The sequence below is a fragment of the Pan troglodytes genome, chromosome 8 (assembly GCF_028858775.2).
Source record: "Pan troglodytes isolate AG18354 chromosome 8, NHGRI_mPanTro3-v2.0_pri, whole genome shotgun sequence".
NCBI lineage: Eukaryota > Metazoa > Chordata > Mammalia > Primates > Hominidae > Pan > Pan troglodytes.
In genome coordinates this window covers 51,428,431-51,445,250 of record NC_072406.2, presented here as the reverse complement: position 1 = coordinate 51,445,250, position 16,820 = coordinate 51,428,431, and positions in this window count along the sequence as shown.

Below are 16,820 nucleotides of genomic sequence, written 5' to 3'. Positions count from 1 at the left end.
AGTGATATATAATCCAACTTGGATTTTTAAATAATGACTGACTTTTTTCTTTGGGAATACATTACTGTTAAAAATGTAATTATTAGATACATTACTTTTAATGAATATAAGTGGTATAATTAGAAGGCTGAAAAGAATCCTTGGAAACGTGAGTTTAATTTGATAGCTAAGAAACTGAGGACAAGATACTTATTCTTTGTAGCATATTTTCTAATGTCATTTCATTGTCTCACCAAGAAATACTTGCATAAAGCAAGTTCAATTACAGCATCTGTTGAATATTTAAGGTTGGGTAAAGTGGGTGAGTTTAACAGATATTTTCCCTTATTTCTTTTAGGCGAATCTGGATTGGGAAAGTTGACATTAATCAACTCATTATTCCTCACAGATTTGTATTCTCCAGAGTATCCAGGTCCTTCTCAGAGAATTAAAAAGCCTGTACAGGTCTAGATATTGGTATTTTTAATTGATGATAAGCTGGAATAATATTAATACACACAAAGCACGTGTTGTAACTTTTATTATGCTTCCTTAGAGGTAAGATGCAAATTTGCCCTTAGCCAGTGTAAGATGGTAAATATGACTTCATAAAATTAAAAAAACAGAAGAAGTACAGTTAATCGAAAGAATTATCTTGACTAGAACTTTCCAAATTTGTCCTAAGGATTCTCCTAGAGATGACACTGTGACATAGTAACCAATTCCCCTGGAGTTGTGCTATGTAGTATGATAGTCATTTGCCACATGTTTAAATCAATTAAAATTAATTAAATTAAAATGCAATTTCTCATTTGCTCCAGATACATTTCAAGTGCTCAACAGCCACATGTGGCAAGTGGCTGCCATTTTGTGCAGCACATATATGAAGATTTTCATCATTGTAGAAAATTGCATTGGACAGTGTAGAGAAAACATGATTCATAGAAAAACTATTGTTATTTAAATACAGTGTTCTATATTAGTGAGTGGGATAATACCATATCATAGTTGAATGGCAATAGCAATTCGGTAAGACTCCCAAGCTATATGTGATTTAATTTACTGCTTCTTAGTCTTTGCTATGCATTCCAATCCTGGGTATCCTGTTAAATTTATTTCTTCTAGTAGTTCTGAGATGGGCTGCATTTCTACATTTCTAACAAGATCCCAGGTGATGCTGATGCTGCTGGATGGTAGATCACACTTTATAAAGCAAGGGGCTAGACTCCAGATTTGCACTTTTTATTAAATAGTACAGCAGCCTGTAGCCACATGTGGCTATTAATCTTTGAAATGTGGGTAGTCTGAATTGTGATGTTCTGCAAATATAAAATATGCCACAGATTTCTAAGACTGAGCATGGAAAAGAAAATCTCTGTAATTTTTTATATTGATTGTATACTGCAGTGATAATATTTTGGATGTATCGGGTTAAATAAAATTGACTGATTTCACCTTTTTCCTATTTTAAAAGTGGCTACTAAGAAAATTTTAAATTACTTACATGACCAACATGGTATTTTTATTTGGCAGCGCTGCTCTAAGCTGTTGATGAAAAATATTGTTGGTGAGCTCTGCTTAGGTAATATATAGGACATGAGCAGAGAGGAGGCACATGAACAGTTCTGGCTGGAGTAGGCTTCATTGAGGCCGTGATGCTTTTAGCTGGATTTGAAGAAGTGGTAGTGATCATCCCAGTGCACAGGATAGGAGGACAGTCTATATATTCTGAGCAGTAACTCATATATATCATACTGCAAGACCCCAAAGGAGTAATTTTGTGAAGTAAATATCTTATTTCTCCTTTTTAATGTTTCTATTTTAGGAATTTTTTTTTTTTAGTAACCTTCATAGGGCTTGAGATTTAAAATTACCTGCAAAATTCTACTCTAAAAACTTGATCCTACCTGCTTATTTATTTTGTGATAAATATTGGAAATTTTAAACCTAAGCAAGAAAATGAACTTTGAACTTTCTTAATTTGGGTATCTATTATGAATACCTTCACTTAAGTATTTATGAATTTAGATACGAAAGGTAAAACTAAGCACTATCCAAATTAATACACAGTTCATTTCCAGAACCCTAGTTTCTTCCATGTGCTCACTCGCATTCAGTATTACAACCCCCAAAGATAAACACCTTACTGACTGCCTTCTCCATAAATTTGCCTGTTCTTGAACGTTATATACGTATACTTTTTTGTATCTGTTTTCTTTCAGTGAAGATTCTGTCTGTATTATTTACTCATGTTGGGTGTAGTTGTTTTTTTCGTCGTCGTATAATACTCCATTGTGTGAATGTATCAGTATATCCTTTATTATTTATTGTAGATAAGCCTTTGGGTTTTCAGTTTTTTACTAACGGGAACATTCTTGTGCATGTCTTAGTAGACTTAGGCACTCATTGCTGTTGTGTGTACATAAAGATATAAAGGTATTTGAGTTTATTTTATTTGATTTCTAGTGAGGTTGAACATGTCTTTTGTACTCAATAACTGTTCAGATTTCATTAAAGTCTTTTGGTAATCTTAATATTTTCTGTCATTTTCTTGCTGATTTATAAGAGTTTGAAAAATCTAATAATCCCCTACATTTTAGATATTGCAGACATTTTCTCCCCAGGTGAGCATCTGTTAAAGATGTGACATGCCCTCAATTTATTTTAGAATTCTTACATTGGCTTAGCTTCAAAATAAGTTGCCTAAACCCATTTTACCTTCCTTTAAAGTAACACTTCAAAAATATCCTCTTCTGTTGTGAATATCTTCCCGGAAACTCTCTTTATCTTGAAAACAAAGGGGTAATGGAGGTGAGAATATCTCTAGTAGGATTTTTAAGACAGGCCTGTGCACCACTGTTAAATATCTTTTCTGTGCCAAAAAGAAGACCTGTAACATTTGAGAACCAGATTGATCCTTAGTAGAATCCTGTAGAAGTCCTCTTTCCTGATTGGAAAGTGTATTCCTTTATATACTGAAAACTAGCTGAAGATAATCTAAACTCTTGTGCCCAGTTAGGAAAGAACATGCCATATTACGGACAGGGTCAGAGTCATTCAAGAAGCCTGAATATAGTTAGAAAATGAGAATGTAATCTTTTTAATAGTTGGCTGGCTCCTTACCAAGCCCGGTAGTCTTGAAGATATAGGGGAAATAGTGTAAACGGTTGTCAAGATGAATCTAAAATGGAAATTAATCAGTTCCCTAGAATAGATTGAGAAATTAGCTTTAGGAAAAAGATAAATTTCACACACACTGTACCATGGAAGGTACAGTGCTGATTCAGACAGACTGGGAATGGTCTCATTTTTAAGTGGTGATGTGAGGTACTTCACTGAGCATTGTGACAGGCACGGGCTTGGGAAGAGCCTATTAGGAAATGGGAGAGGCATGAGACTAAGGAGCACATAAAAGGAATATTAGCAGAGAAATTCTTTTTGAGGTTGAAGGTCATGAATTTTATGGTATAGGAATAGAAAGATGGGTTAATCCAGAATGGGAATTGAGTTGGAAAGGGAAAGAAATAAAGGTTTTGGGAAGGGGGTTGCCAATAGAAAATGAGAGGGGCAAGGGATTTGAGGTCTCAATAAGGAGACAGGGATATGAGGAGTGGAGAGGTTCAGAATAGAAAGCCAAATTAGAGTTTTGGGATCAACTTTCTTCTTAGTAAAGTAGTCCTGGGTCTTCATGAGAAGGAAGTATTCTTCAGGCATAACTGTTCTACTATTGGTTACTTCCTCTTTCATTTTCTTGTGGAACACAATGAAACATTTAAGATGATATTTGTCTTTTGAGCCAATAAATAAGGGAAATAGATCGTTTTTGTGTTTGAGCTAAGTGGAGTATCTCAGGCCATTCCAATGTCTTCAGAGTTTTGGCTGTAATGCTACCTCTTGAGCAAGTGTAGGTAGAGGTAAGCTCTTGACAGAAAATTTTAACCCTCTCTTCAAAATGTTATATGCTTAATTAAATAACTTCTTAATTTACCTTAATAAATGGCGTGTAAACATTAAGTTAGAAAAGGTTAGTGTATATGAAGCTGTATAATCAACATTGTTTGACTTTTTTTCCTCAGATTGTAAAACTGAAAACTCAGTATACTAATACTCTTGTATACTGTATACACTCAGTATTAGAAAATGAGTACCTTTGATTTCTGGAATCTCGGATGCCAAAAGAGGTCTCAATAGATGAATTATACATAGATGATTCATAGACGATAGTTTTAGTTTTATTTATTTTTCAGGGAAAAACACTTGAAAATGTTCTTGATTCATTTTTTTGGTATTAAATTATGCAGCTAATCTTAGAGAACCCTGAGTGATGCCATAAAAGATGTTGATGTGGCCTGCTTAAGGAAAGTGCATGGGAAAGTGGCCATTTGGAATAGATTTGTTAAGAAAAGTTTGAAATTCTTGGACTTGAACTAATTTGTTTTCCATGGATCCCATGAGGATACTTGTAAAAGCAGATGATAGGGTCCAGTTGGATCCTGTGAATGGCACTAGTTTGCAGTTATGTTTTCTGGATCTCTTCCATATGTCGCTGACTTCTTTGTATTTGACCATGTATGGACATACAGAATTTCATAGGCCAGAGAAGAAAAGAAGCTTTATAAACATTCCTTATGTGTGTAAAATACAAATCTTCATTTGTCTTAGCAAGTCAATAAGTAATTAAGTTGTTGAACTGATTTTTTTTTTAAACAGGGAAATATCTTAAAATTTAAGCTGTTAGGTTAAAATGTGTATTTGGTATACAGCATATTACTGAAGGTAGAATGGGCTTCATTTGGTAATAAAGGAACCAGAAATATTTTTAAGTAAAATTGGGAGATGATTCATGTAGATTAACTATATTTTTGTATCACTTTCTAGAATACAGTACTATGTTGTTTAAAAGAGTAAGTAGGTAAAGGAGTGGTATAATTACTTTGGATATTTCTGCTTCAGCCACAGTTACCATGAATAAATGATCTGTCTTTATAAAGGAGATGGAGGTGAATTCAAGATATTGAGATGTTAGATTTGACTGGGTTGTCCTTTGACTAGAAGATCACCAGATAAAGAAAATGTAAACTTCCTAAACCAGATAAGATGATACCGTTAAAAATTTTTTTTGACCCAGCACTTTGGGAGGCTGAAATGGGAAGATTGCTTGAACCCAGGAGTTTGAAGCTGCAGTAAGCTATGATCTACCATGCACTCCAGCCTGGGCAACAGAGTGAGACCCTGACTAAAAAAACAAATCTTTTTTCCTTTGGTTCTCATGATTTCACACTGATGAATCTGATTGTTTTCTCTGAGTCATTTTGCCTCTCTCATGTTATTAGGGTAACCTGATAATAGACATGTTATCTTAGTTATGTGGTATGTAACAGTGATCTTCTAAATGATGTGCATCCATCACTGATACTGAGAATGATCAGAAACTATTACAACTCTTATTTATTGATGTTTATTTTTAATCTACAGATAAATGATAATACATATTAATACTTAATATTCAGATTGCCAATAGTATATATTTGGTGGGTAAATATCTTTTGGATCTGCAAAATTTTCACTGATAGTTTGTATCAGGATCAAAGCAGTTTGAAGAATATTAATCTAAAAGATAAGACTTTGGCATCTCATTTCTCTAAAAGATAAGTCATGCATGTCCACATCTCAGGCAATTTTTTTCAGTTTTATAAGTTTTATTCTTGATAATAAAATTCTTTTAACAGAAAACTCTTGATTGCTATAGACCTCTGCTGTGTATTCAGTCGTCACTAGCCACATGTGGCTATTTAAGTTAATTCAAATTAAATAAAATTAAATATCAGTTCCTTATTTGCACTAGTCAGATTTTAAGGAGTAAGTAGCCACATGGGCAAGTGGCTACCATATTGGACAGTGTGGATACACAACAATTCCATCATCTCAGAAAGTGTTATTGGATAGTGTGGCTACAGACTTTTCTTGCTCAGCAATCTTAGTCTCCGCATGTTAGTCTCTTCATGCATTAGGTAGCATCTATAAAACATGCCAAAAGGAAATAGGCTATCTCTAAAAGTGTCCCAAACTTTTTGTCTTGTAAATTAGCTTATCAGCATACTTGGAGCCTCTTGCCTTAAAAAGGACTTGATATAAATGTGTATCAGGAGAAAGCCTATCTTATGAAGGAATTATTCCCTTTTTATTTGAATCCGTGTTTGCTTTATCTTGGGCTCCTGAAAACTGATACTTTGCATTTAACAGCAGCATATGCCCAGGATGAATGATAATACATCTCCTGATACAGAGCTTGAGGTTACAGAATATCTTAAATTGTTCCAGGAACTGTTGTTATCATTGAAGTCCAATAATCAGTAAGATTTCACCCTACCAGAATACACTTTTTTTTATTAACTGTCTGAACCTTTGCTGATTACATTGTCCGGAATGTGGAGTATCGCATTTGAGAAGAGGATTGGATCCTAGCCATAACATAAATATAAGGGTAATTACATCCATGCTGAGAAAGATTTAGGAATGATAGTAAGTTCATTTGAGTGAGTGGTTTGGGCCAAACTTGATAGAGAATAGTCCAGGAAGACATTTACTATAAACGGTAGATTAAATGTTCTTGCCTGGTTAATTACATTTGAACTCTGTGAATGACTGAATCACTCAAACTGCTTAATTGTATTATTAGATGCACATTTAAGTTATGTATTACATGTCTTTAGTGGTGATCAGAATTTTATCAGTTCCTCTGTCTTTCTTTATACCAAGTATGACTCATAAACCCAGTATTAATTTGCCAAGAGATTGGCATACTATTTGTATATATGCTTTTCTTTCAAATAATCTGGATTCCCAATGCCCACAATCATTGATCCTAAAGAAAATGTGGGAGTAGGTAGATAAACTCAAACATCCCTACCATCACCCCTGGTAGGAAATCACTGGTGTAATGTATGATATTAACATCTACACCAATTACTCTTATAGGTGGAACAATCCAAAGTTTTAATCAAAGAAGGTGGTGTTCAGTTGCTGCTTACAATAGTTGATACCCCAGGATTTGGAGATGCAGTGGATAATAGTAATTGGTAAAAAGGATTTGTCCTCACAACTTTCCAGTGTATTTGGGGTACTGGGGTGGTTAAACTTTCTCTTCTTAAGATTTTAAAACTCTTCTTAGCAAAGGTCACCAAACTTCAAGTAACATGACAGGTTTGTATACCAACTTTGCCACTTATTTGACAAAGTTTAACTTCAAAGTTAAAGAAGTTTAACTTCTTTGAACCCATTTACTTTTTGATAAAATGGAGATAATACCTATCATAAAATTGTTTTTAAGACATATTCCAAAATAACGTAGCTAGATAGAAGAATTCTCATTATTGTAAGAAATTTAAAACGGTTTGCTTTAATTTTATCCATTTGTATAAATTCTATCTCAATCCTAATTTAAACCTGATATTTAGACCTTCAGTTTTTCCATAAGTCCTAAGTGAAGAAAACAACTATGAAATTTTAGTCTGAAGTAATTATCTTAGTATTTTATAAATAACTTTAATTTTGTTTGAATTTACATTGTTTTTGAGGTATTTTTCTGTCAACTCTTAAAACTCCTAAGTTCATCATGAAGTTTTTATATTATTTAAGTAATCTCTCCTTTGAAATTTGAAACTGAATATAATTGTTTTCATATTATGAAGTGTGTTATTAATACACTTACTAGTGCCAATAGTATGCTAATAATTTAGCTGTGTTTCAACAATAAATATTTTCTTTCATTTGGAAAGTTTTGAAATAATAAAGATTTATTCAACACAATTTATATTTTTGAATCTTTATATAGAATAACTTGACATATCTTCCATTGGTTAATTCATTTTGCCTATTTGAAAATATTGATTATTGTCCTTTAACAGTCATCAGTTAATTCATATGTAGTATTGCAACTTAATTGTTTTGTTTATTTGCATTCTATAGCTGGCAGCCTGCTATCAATTATATTGATAGTAAATTTGAGGACTACCTAAATGCAGAATCGCGAGTGAACAGATGTCAGATGCCTGGTAACAGGGTGCAGTGTTGTTAATACTTCATTGCTCCTTCAGGACATGGGTCAGTAACCTGATACTTCTGATTCCTTTTTGTTGTTGTTGTTTACTGTTACCTTTATGTGCATATTTGAGTAATCTTTAAGTTTGTGAAGTACATACAACTATACCCATTATTAAGTACCAAATTTCATGTAGAAATGTCTTAGTTGAAAAGCCTTTTTAAGTCCTGTGTAAGCTAACAGTGATTTTACTCCTTAGTTCTTATTCGTAAGGATTTTCCCTGCTTCATGGAAATAAACAGTGTTGCCACCATGGTTTGAGGTCTCAATGTGGCAAATTTAGCTTTCATATTGAACTACCAAATAAAGAGAAGCAGCCAAACCAGTTAGACATATTCAAAATAAATCCAGAGATACTATTTATTATGTCTCATAAGAGATGGTTATCAAAAGCACTTGCATGCCAATGTTTTCTTGTGCCATTTCTTTCTGCAAGAAATCTGTTTGGCTTCTGTTTCACCTTAGCTGTCATAGACATGTCGTTTAAGTATCATGTTGTCAGTACTAACCTTTTGTTTATTAGGACATAAGACCTAAGAATCTAGACATTAATCTGATGTGATTGTTCTTTCTGTTTGTTATAGTCAGCCTGTACTCCCTTTTTTTGTTCTTTGTACTTCCCCTTTCATTTTGAGTACATATATGTGTCATTTGTAACTGCAGATTTTTCCAATTATTCTTCCTCAGTCTTTTCCTTTGGGTAAGTAACTCAGCATACATAATTCAGCCACCTGGTGATTGTAACTCCACCATCTCTCCACCAAAAGAACTGTAGTAGCATCAGGCTACATAGCATTAAGTTATCTAACACTCAAACGTTACAGTAGAGTAAACCAATTCCTTCAGGTATACCTTTCTCTTCCATTTTTGGCTTCTCGCTCTCTTTTTTTTGTTTGTTTTTATAGATGGGTCAATGCCCATTATCACTCTAGATGGATAAGGGAGCCTTAATTATATACTTATATTTTTGCACTGTCAGATTGGAGTGGGGTAAAAATGTTTCTTCTTTTATGTCTAATACTCTTGTTTTTTTTTTTTTTTTTTTTTTTTTTGCTGTGCCCTAAACCATTACATAACTGAAGACTCCCACCTTCAGGCAGGATTGGGTAGTACATGTTTGTAACTACCTGGCATTGCCTTTTGTTGAGGTAATTTCAGTTTTTAGTAGTAGTAGTAGTAGTAGTATACTTTAAGTTCTACGGTATATGTTCACAATGTGCAGGTTTGTTACATATGTATACATGTGCCATGTTTGTTTGCTGCACCCATTAACTGGTCATTTACATTAGGTATTTCTCCTAATACTATCCCTCCCCCATCCCCCACGCCACGACAGGCCCTAGTGTATGATATTTCCCGCCCTGTGTCCAAGTGTTCTCATTGTTCAATTCCCACCTATGAGTGAGAAACACCTATGCGGTGTTTGGGTTTCTGTCCTTGCGATAGTTTGCTCAGAATGATGGTTTCCAGCTTCATCCATGTCCCTGCAAAGGACATGAACTCATCCTTTTTTATGGCTGCATAATATTCCATGGTGTATATGTGCCACATTTTCTTAATCCAGTCCATCATTTTATGGTGTTCTCAGTTTACATATTTAAATCACTAAACTGACTCTTTGACTTAACAGGCTCAAAAAAAGTCATCTCAAAAATACAACACACTGTATAACCTTTCATAAGTATTTGTGTAGCTTTTTGAACTTATATTTTTAAATCATTCTCATTTAACTTGTCAGGGCCTTTTCCTGAAAGCCAGCAGAGTGAAATCTTAACCTGCAGTTAAGTCAATAAAATTTGTCAGCTTATAACCAATTTTATTATTTTAGATTTTCTGGACTCTCTCCAACTATAGTAATTCTCATGAAATCACATTCCTGCCATCCCCTTGGGGAAAATTTTATTTCTTAAAATTGCATGGGAAATGAGAGCTGTTTTAAAAGAAAAAAAGTTTTATATTCAAATGATATGTAGTGGCTTTGTGCCATTTCTTATTCATCACAAGGGGTAAGATGTTTATAATTGCTATATCTTATATATAAAAATGTACCTTTGAATAATTTCTCAGTTTAACTATTTTTAGGAATGGAGCAAAGTTTTGCCCATTGGTACATGATATTGTGGATTAAGTGAAAGAATACGAGGCTGGGCACGGTGGCTCACGCCTGTAATCCCAGCACTTTGAGAGGCTGAGGCAGGCGGATCACCTGAGGTCGAGAGTTCGAGACCAGCCTGACCAACATGGAGCAACCCCGTGTCTACTAAAAATACAAAATTAGCTGGCCGTGGTGGCGCATGCCTGTAATCCCAGCGACTAGGGAGGCTGAGTCAGGACAGTTGCTTGAACCTGGGAGATGGAGGTTGCGGTGAGCCGAGATCACACCATTGCACTCCAGCCTGGGCAACAAGAGTGAAACTCCATCTCAAAAAAAAAAAAGAATATGACACAGAATTTTATGTATAGAGTTCCAGGTACCCTGCTCACTACAGACTGAAATTCTATGCAGTCTAATAAATGAATCAGAGCCTTTCCATCTTGTCTGGGTAGTCCCTAGGTTCCCTTTTTAGAGGGTTTTGTTTTTAGAGTGATTATAAATTCGTCCAACAGTGCACTTTCAGTGCCTCCTACCTCCCTCTACCAAGTATGAACTGCATATATGATTTCGGCTATTATCGCTTCATGTGCGTTGTTCACTATTTTGTAACTGTTATTAAAGTAAAATACTGACTTGGAACATGAATTTTAAAATGGTGTTTTATCCTTCTAGTATTGATTCCCACTTTTAGAAAAATTGGTGTCATCCAGTGAGTTTTATACAGAAGGATTTTTTCCCTTAGAAATACATACATACATACATACAAAAAAAAATTTGTCATTTTCCCTGTAGTTGTTTATTATGCTGTAGAATTTGAGGCTAAATAGTCTTTTCTCTCTGCTGTGGGTTTATCTTCTAGAAATGATAAAGGATTTTCTATTGCTTAAAAACAAGATTTAAAAACTAAATTTGTTGACGAAAAGACTAGCCAATATAAATCTAAAGGGACAGAGGGAAAAAATTCAACCAGAATGTAATACACATGTGAACTAAATGTTTTCTGTTGCTGACGTTTTGTTATCTTTTGTTTCTCATGGTTATATGGTTATTATGCAGTTATTTTATATTTTGTTATATAGTTACTTTGCACTGAAGAAAGCAAAGTTCTTTTATCTGAGGAAGGCAAGTCCTTTTAAATTATCAGGCTGGGGAGGGCATGAAAACGAGACAGCAATCATGTTGTAACTCCCCACTTTAAGCTATGTATTCATCTCTTGAAACCGCTTACTATTGCCATAAACAGCTGTACATTAACCTAATAATGTCAAACTGGACACTATAACCCACATCCTATAGCTTAAAAACATACAGCCAATCATGTGTATATCTATGTAACAAACCTGCATGTTCTGCACATGTATCCCAGAATTTAAAGTAGATTTTTAAAAAAAGAAAATGACATTTAAAATACCACACCAAAAAAAAATAGCCAATCACTGATCAATGTTATTTCTGCAAACCAAAGAGAATTCCTGACAAACAACTTTGTATCAGCCTACTCTGTCACCCTTTTTGCCTTTAAAAGCCTGTTTGTAACAAAGGCTGAAGGGAGCTCATATCCAAGGTTAGTTAAGTCTTCTGGGCAGCTGCCCTCACTTTGGCTCAAGTAAACTCTTCAAATTATATTTTGTGCATCAGCCTCTTCCTTTTAGGTTGGTAGCATGTACTCTTTCCTCAAGAGGAACCATAATTTATCAGTTTCCTTAATAAGCCTACAAAATTGTGTATCTCCACACTCCCTCTGCTATAGTTTGAAGATGTTCCCTCCAAAATTCAGGTGTTAAAACTAAATGGCCAGCCGCGCTTGGTGGGTCATGACTGTAATCCCAGTACTTTAGGAGGCCAAGGCAGGCGGATCACCTAAGGTCAGGAGTTTGAGACCAGCCTGGCCAACATGGTGAAACCTCACCTCTAATAAAAATACAAAAATTAGCCGGGTGTGGTAGTGCAGGCCTGTAATCCCAGCTACTCGGGAGGCAGAGGTTGCAATGAGCCAAGATGGCACCACTGCACCCCAGCTTGGGCAACAGAGTGAGACTCTGTCTCAAAACAAAACTAAACATAACTAAATGGCCAATGTGATAGTATTGTTGGCCCCACTGTTGGTGGGGCCTTTAAGAGGTATTTAAACCATTGGGCTCCTCCCTTTTGAATTGTATTAAATGGCCTTATAAAGGGACTTCACAGACAGGACTGGTCCTCTTTTGCCCTTCCACCTTCTGCCATGAAATGGTACAGCAAGAAGGTCCTCACCAGATGCCAGCACATTGATCTTGTACATCCTAGCCTTCACAATTGTGAGAAATAAATTTCTGTTCTTTATAAATTATCCAGTCTCAAATAAGTTTCTGTTCTTTATAAACTACCCAGTCTCAGATACTCTGTTATAGCAACACAAAATGGATGAAAACACCTTCAAATCATCTTTCAAAGAAAGTTAAAAGGGAGGGAGCAAAAAACAACCAGGGGGTAGTGAAAAATTAATACCCTTGACTTTTTCTTGAGAAGGAAATCACTTAATACCTCTGCCCAAGTTTGGGTTAATTAGCCATATGGATGAGTGAAGAACTTAGAACACTTCAGCAAACTGCACATATTCTCCTAAGTATGATCCATACTCCATCATCTAACTGGGCAAATGACCAGAAAAAATAATGTAGAAAAAAACATTCAAAATGTTCTTATTTCTGATCTCCATTGGAGCTTATTAAAGGAACAGAAACATTAACCAAAGTAGTCTGAATTATATCAACCCTTCAAATGCCATTTTCAATGTCACTTTCAAGTGCTATTTTCTATTAGGAGACAGATACTATCTAAATTTCCATGAAAATTACAGGAAAAAAATGCTGCAATGAATTGTTCTTGTACAGATCTGAAATCCTTTACCCACTATTCTAAAGTCCAAACAGCTAAGAAAATTCAGTCTTTTCAAATTTTTGGCACACTCATTTGGCAGCTGAACTATAGCTGTACTGATGTGAGGCTATTTATCATCTTTACTTCTACTACTTAATGTGAATTCATGTATCTTTTCTGCTAACATATAGCTAGGTTTGATTGCAGGTTGTTATCCCAGGTCCCAGTAGAATTATTGCAAAACATACTGTATTGTATGCACCAACTTATCTTTCTAAACTCTAAGCAATTTTAAATTCTAAAGCACGGTTAGTACACATTTTGCATAAGTGATGGAAGTCCTGTATAAATATCTTTAGGTATATTAATGAGTTGTATCTTTAGGATAAATTTTAAAATGTAGAATTATTAAAGGTATGTGCATTTAAAATTTTGGTATTGTCAAATTGCTTTTCAAAGGAATTAACAATTTACATCACAAACAATATGAAATGAAAGTGCCTGTTCTTTCACACCCTGAACAAAACTTTTTGGTGTTTGATAATATGATAAGCAAAAAGGTGATAACTCATGTGCTTTTAATTTGATTTCATTTTACTACGGGTGAGAATAAATTTTACTATTGATTTGTGCACATTATTTAAATAGTAGGTTAATTATCCAATTGGCTTCTATGTTACAAATATTTTCCCAGCTTGTTATTTGAATTTTGATTTTTATTTGTGATAATTTATTGTACAGGAAATTTTAATTATTTTGTAACCATATTTATTCATCATTGATACATATGGAATTTATTTGGGTGTAAAGAATTGTATTAGTCTTCTATTGCTGCTGTAACAAATTGTCACAAATTTAGCAGCTTAAAACAATACACATTTATTATCTGAGTTCTGTAGGTCAGAAGCCTGGCATAGCCTGACTGATTTCTGTGCTCAGGGTCCCACTAGGCTAAATAAAAGCCAGGCAGGCTCTGGGTCAAATCAGCTTCCAAGTTCACTTAGACCCTTTGCAGAAACCAGTTCCTTGCTTGGTAGGTCCACAGTCCTACTTTCTTTCAGTTTATAAACTTTGCGGGGATGGAAGACAGAGGGAGGGATCCTCAGCTTTTAGAGGTCACCCACTATCCCGTCAGGTAGCCCTTTCTGCAGAAGGTAGTTTGCTCTTTCAGGGTCCACAGGAGAGCACTACTATAGCTGCAGATCTGACTTAACTTCTGCTCCTTCTCTACAGCTTTTAAGGCCTCATGTGGCCCACCTGAATAATCCAGGATAATCTCCCTATTTTAATAACAACTGCGCCACATAACAATGCAATCATGAGAGTAACTGGGCAAAGGTCATGGGGGATATTTTAAATTCTGCCTACTACAGCAATGATAGAAGGCTCCAACTTTTTTTTTCCCGGTTACTAGCCACTTGTCCCAAAATTATTTGGAATAAATCACTGATACTACCAATTTGTTTGGTTGTTTGACATTTAGATTTTTGGATAATTCAGAAATGTTCATGATTTGAGAGGAACTCAGTCCCTACCCTTCTCCCACTCCAACTCCTTTCAAGACAAGAGATCAGTATTTGACAACTCTAACTCTGAAAATAAGAATAGTCTTATTCCAGGGCCAGACCCAAAGGCTCAATGTGAAAGTTCCTGGACTCAGAGGTGTCACGTAAGAAAGAAAGTGAGTGGAAACTTGGGAGTGTGGCTGTCCCATGAAGAGCTCACCCTCTGGAAAACAGAAAAGGGTCCTAATCTCGCAGGTTTGACACTCATCATAATGTGGGAATGACAGCTAGAAAAAAACCGTGAACTCCAGGAAGGCTTGAAGGCATTGGAGCAAGGCCAGCAGCCTCTCCCTCCCACCATCACTTCCATGAGAACCACGTAAGAAAGACCTAGTTTCTTGTTATCTCTAGAGACCTGGCACCTTTCACTGAAGAATTTGCTTTCAAACTGCTGCAAACTTTGAACAATTGTCTGACCTACTAAAAGTAACAGAGAAAGACGGAACTCTAGATGACTGAAGAAATCATGTATTTAAGTTATTAAAATGTATTATGTATAGGACAGTTATCATGATACTATCATTTTGTTGATGTCTCTTTGTGTATTTTTGATACCAGCCAGGTTCACTCTACCTGCACAGTAAATAAATTACTGGGACAATGGGTTTTTGCAAAAGAAAAGATTAATTAGGCATCCCAGCAAGGAGGTAGACAACAGCTCTCAAATCTGCCTCCCCAAAGATAGGAAATATTTATGGATTAGAGAAGCAGGTGGTCTAAGGCATAGGGAAAGGTGATTGGCAGTGGGTTAAAATGAGGTAATCAGTGATATATGCCAGCATTATCAGGGTTCATGGCATTTCACAGGATATATGTCTCAGATCAGCATTAGCATGATCTGAGAATGGAGTTTTTGCCTCTGACATCAAAAGTTTCCCTCTCAGGTATCTGCACATGCCTAGTTGAAGGGTACGTGGTCTCAACTGGTTTCAACTGGACAGGAGCTGCCCTAAGTTCCTAAAAAACAACTGAAGTGACCACTACCATGTGACTTATGTTATCTGTAAAGTAGCCAGTGAAGGTTAAGTTACAGCATTCGGTGGTGCAGACTTCAGCTACCATGCCTTCAGCTTCAGGGAAAAACAAAAACAAAAGCAACAAGCAAACAACCCAAAGCAAGCAGGGCAGGATAAGTTTGGTGGATCTAATCAAATTAAGCCCTTGGTTTTACTTCCAATAACTCATACATTTTCTTCTTGATTTTTGTTGTGTTGATGTAGAAATTTTAGTTTCTGGACATGGAGAAGCATCACCTGGTCATGATAACCCTATTCCTGGACAACCATTCATCCATTCTCTCAATAAGAATCTGGCAGCTCTATCTGTGGTTGATTATTTGCTATTTTTTTTTCATCCACTTCTACCCTGAACTTTAAAATCTAGCTCTAATTCCTATCATGTGCTGGAACTAAGTCCTTGATGGCCAAGAATAAAATGATTTATTTTTAGCCCCTTATAACAGAGAACTTGTACTTCTCTGTAGATCTCTCTGGAATGAAGTTGCCTCCAGTTTCAAGCAGGGGGAAACTACTGCCTTAACTCAAACACTCTCCCTTCATTTCCTTTCCCTCCTATCATCCATATCTCTTTTCAAATCCCCATACCTCCGGCCTGGCTCATAACTAATGTGTGGGATAGGATTTTTTACATTGTTATAAATGATAAGTAATTAATTCTTACTCATATGGCATATATAATAAATCATTTTTTTCCTGGGTGCTTGTGAATATATTTCTTTAAAATGTAGAATATAAATGATAGTTATAAATAGAGATCACTTTGCAATCAAAGATATAGAGAATATAGAATCATTTTGACTGTTAAATACAGCAGGGTGGGATAGTTACTTCCTAGCCTAAGAAAGAAAATAAATCCATGCATAGCCTATATCTAAAGCATCATCTATGTCAACTACCCACATTTAAACCTATTTATGAGTCACTAACAAAAAATGTGTTTCTTGAACATCCAGAGTCTCTGAAATTTCTCTTTTCCACTATAAACTGCTATAAAACCTCCCATAATTCCCTTCTTTGAAACAGGAGTCAAATGAGACAGGAATAACCTCCAGCAATGGTGAGATGAGCTCTCTTTAACCCAGTGGATTACTATCCATTTTCAACCGTCCCTTATGTATATTGTCATAGTTATTAAAAATAATAAGCAAATGAGACTTGTTGGATAATGAAATTTGTTCACATTTTCAGGTGGCAGACAAGAA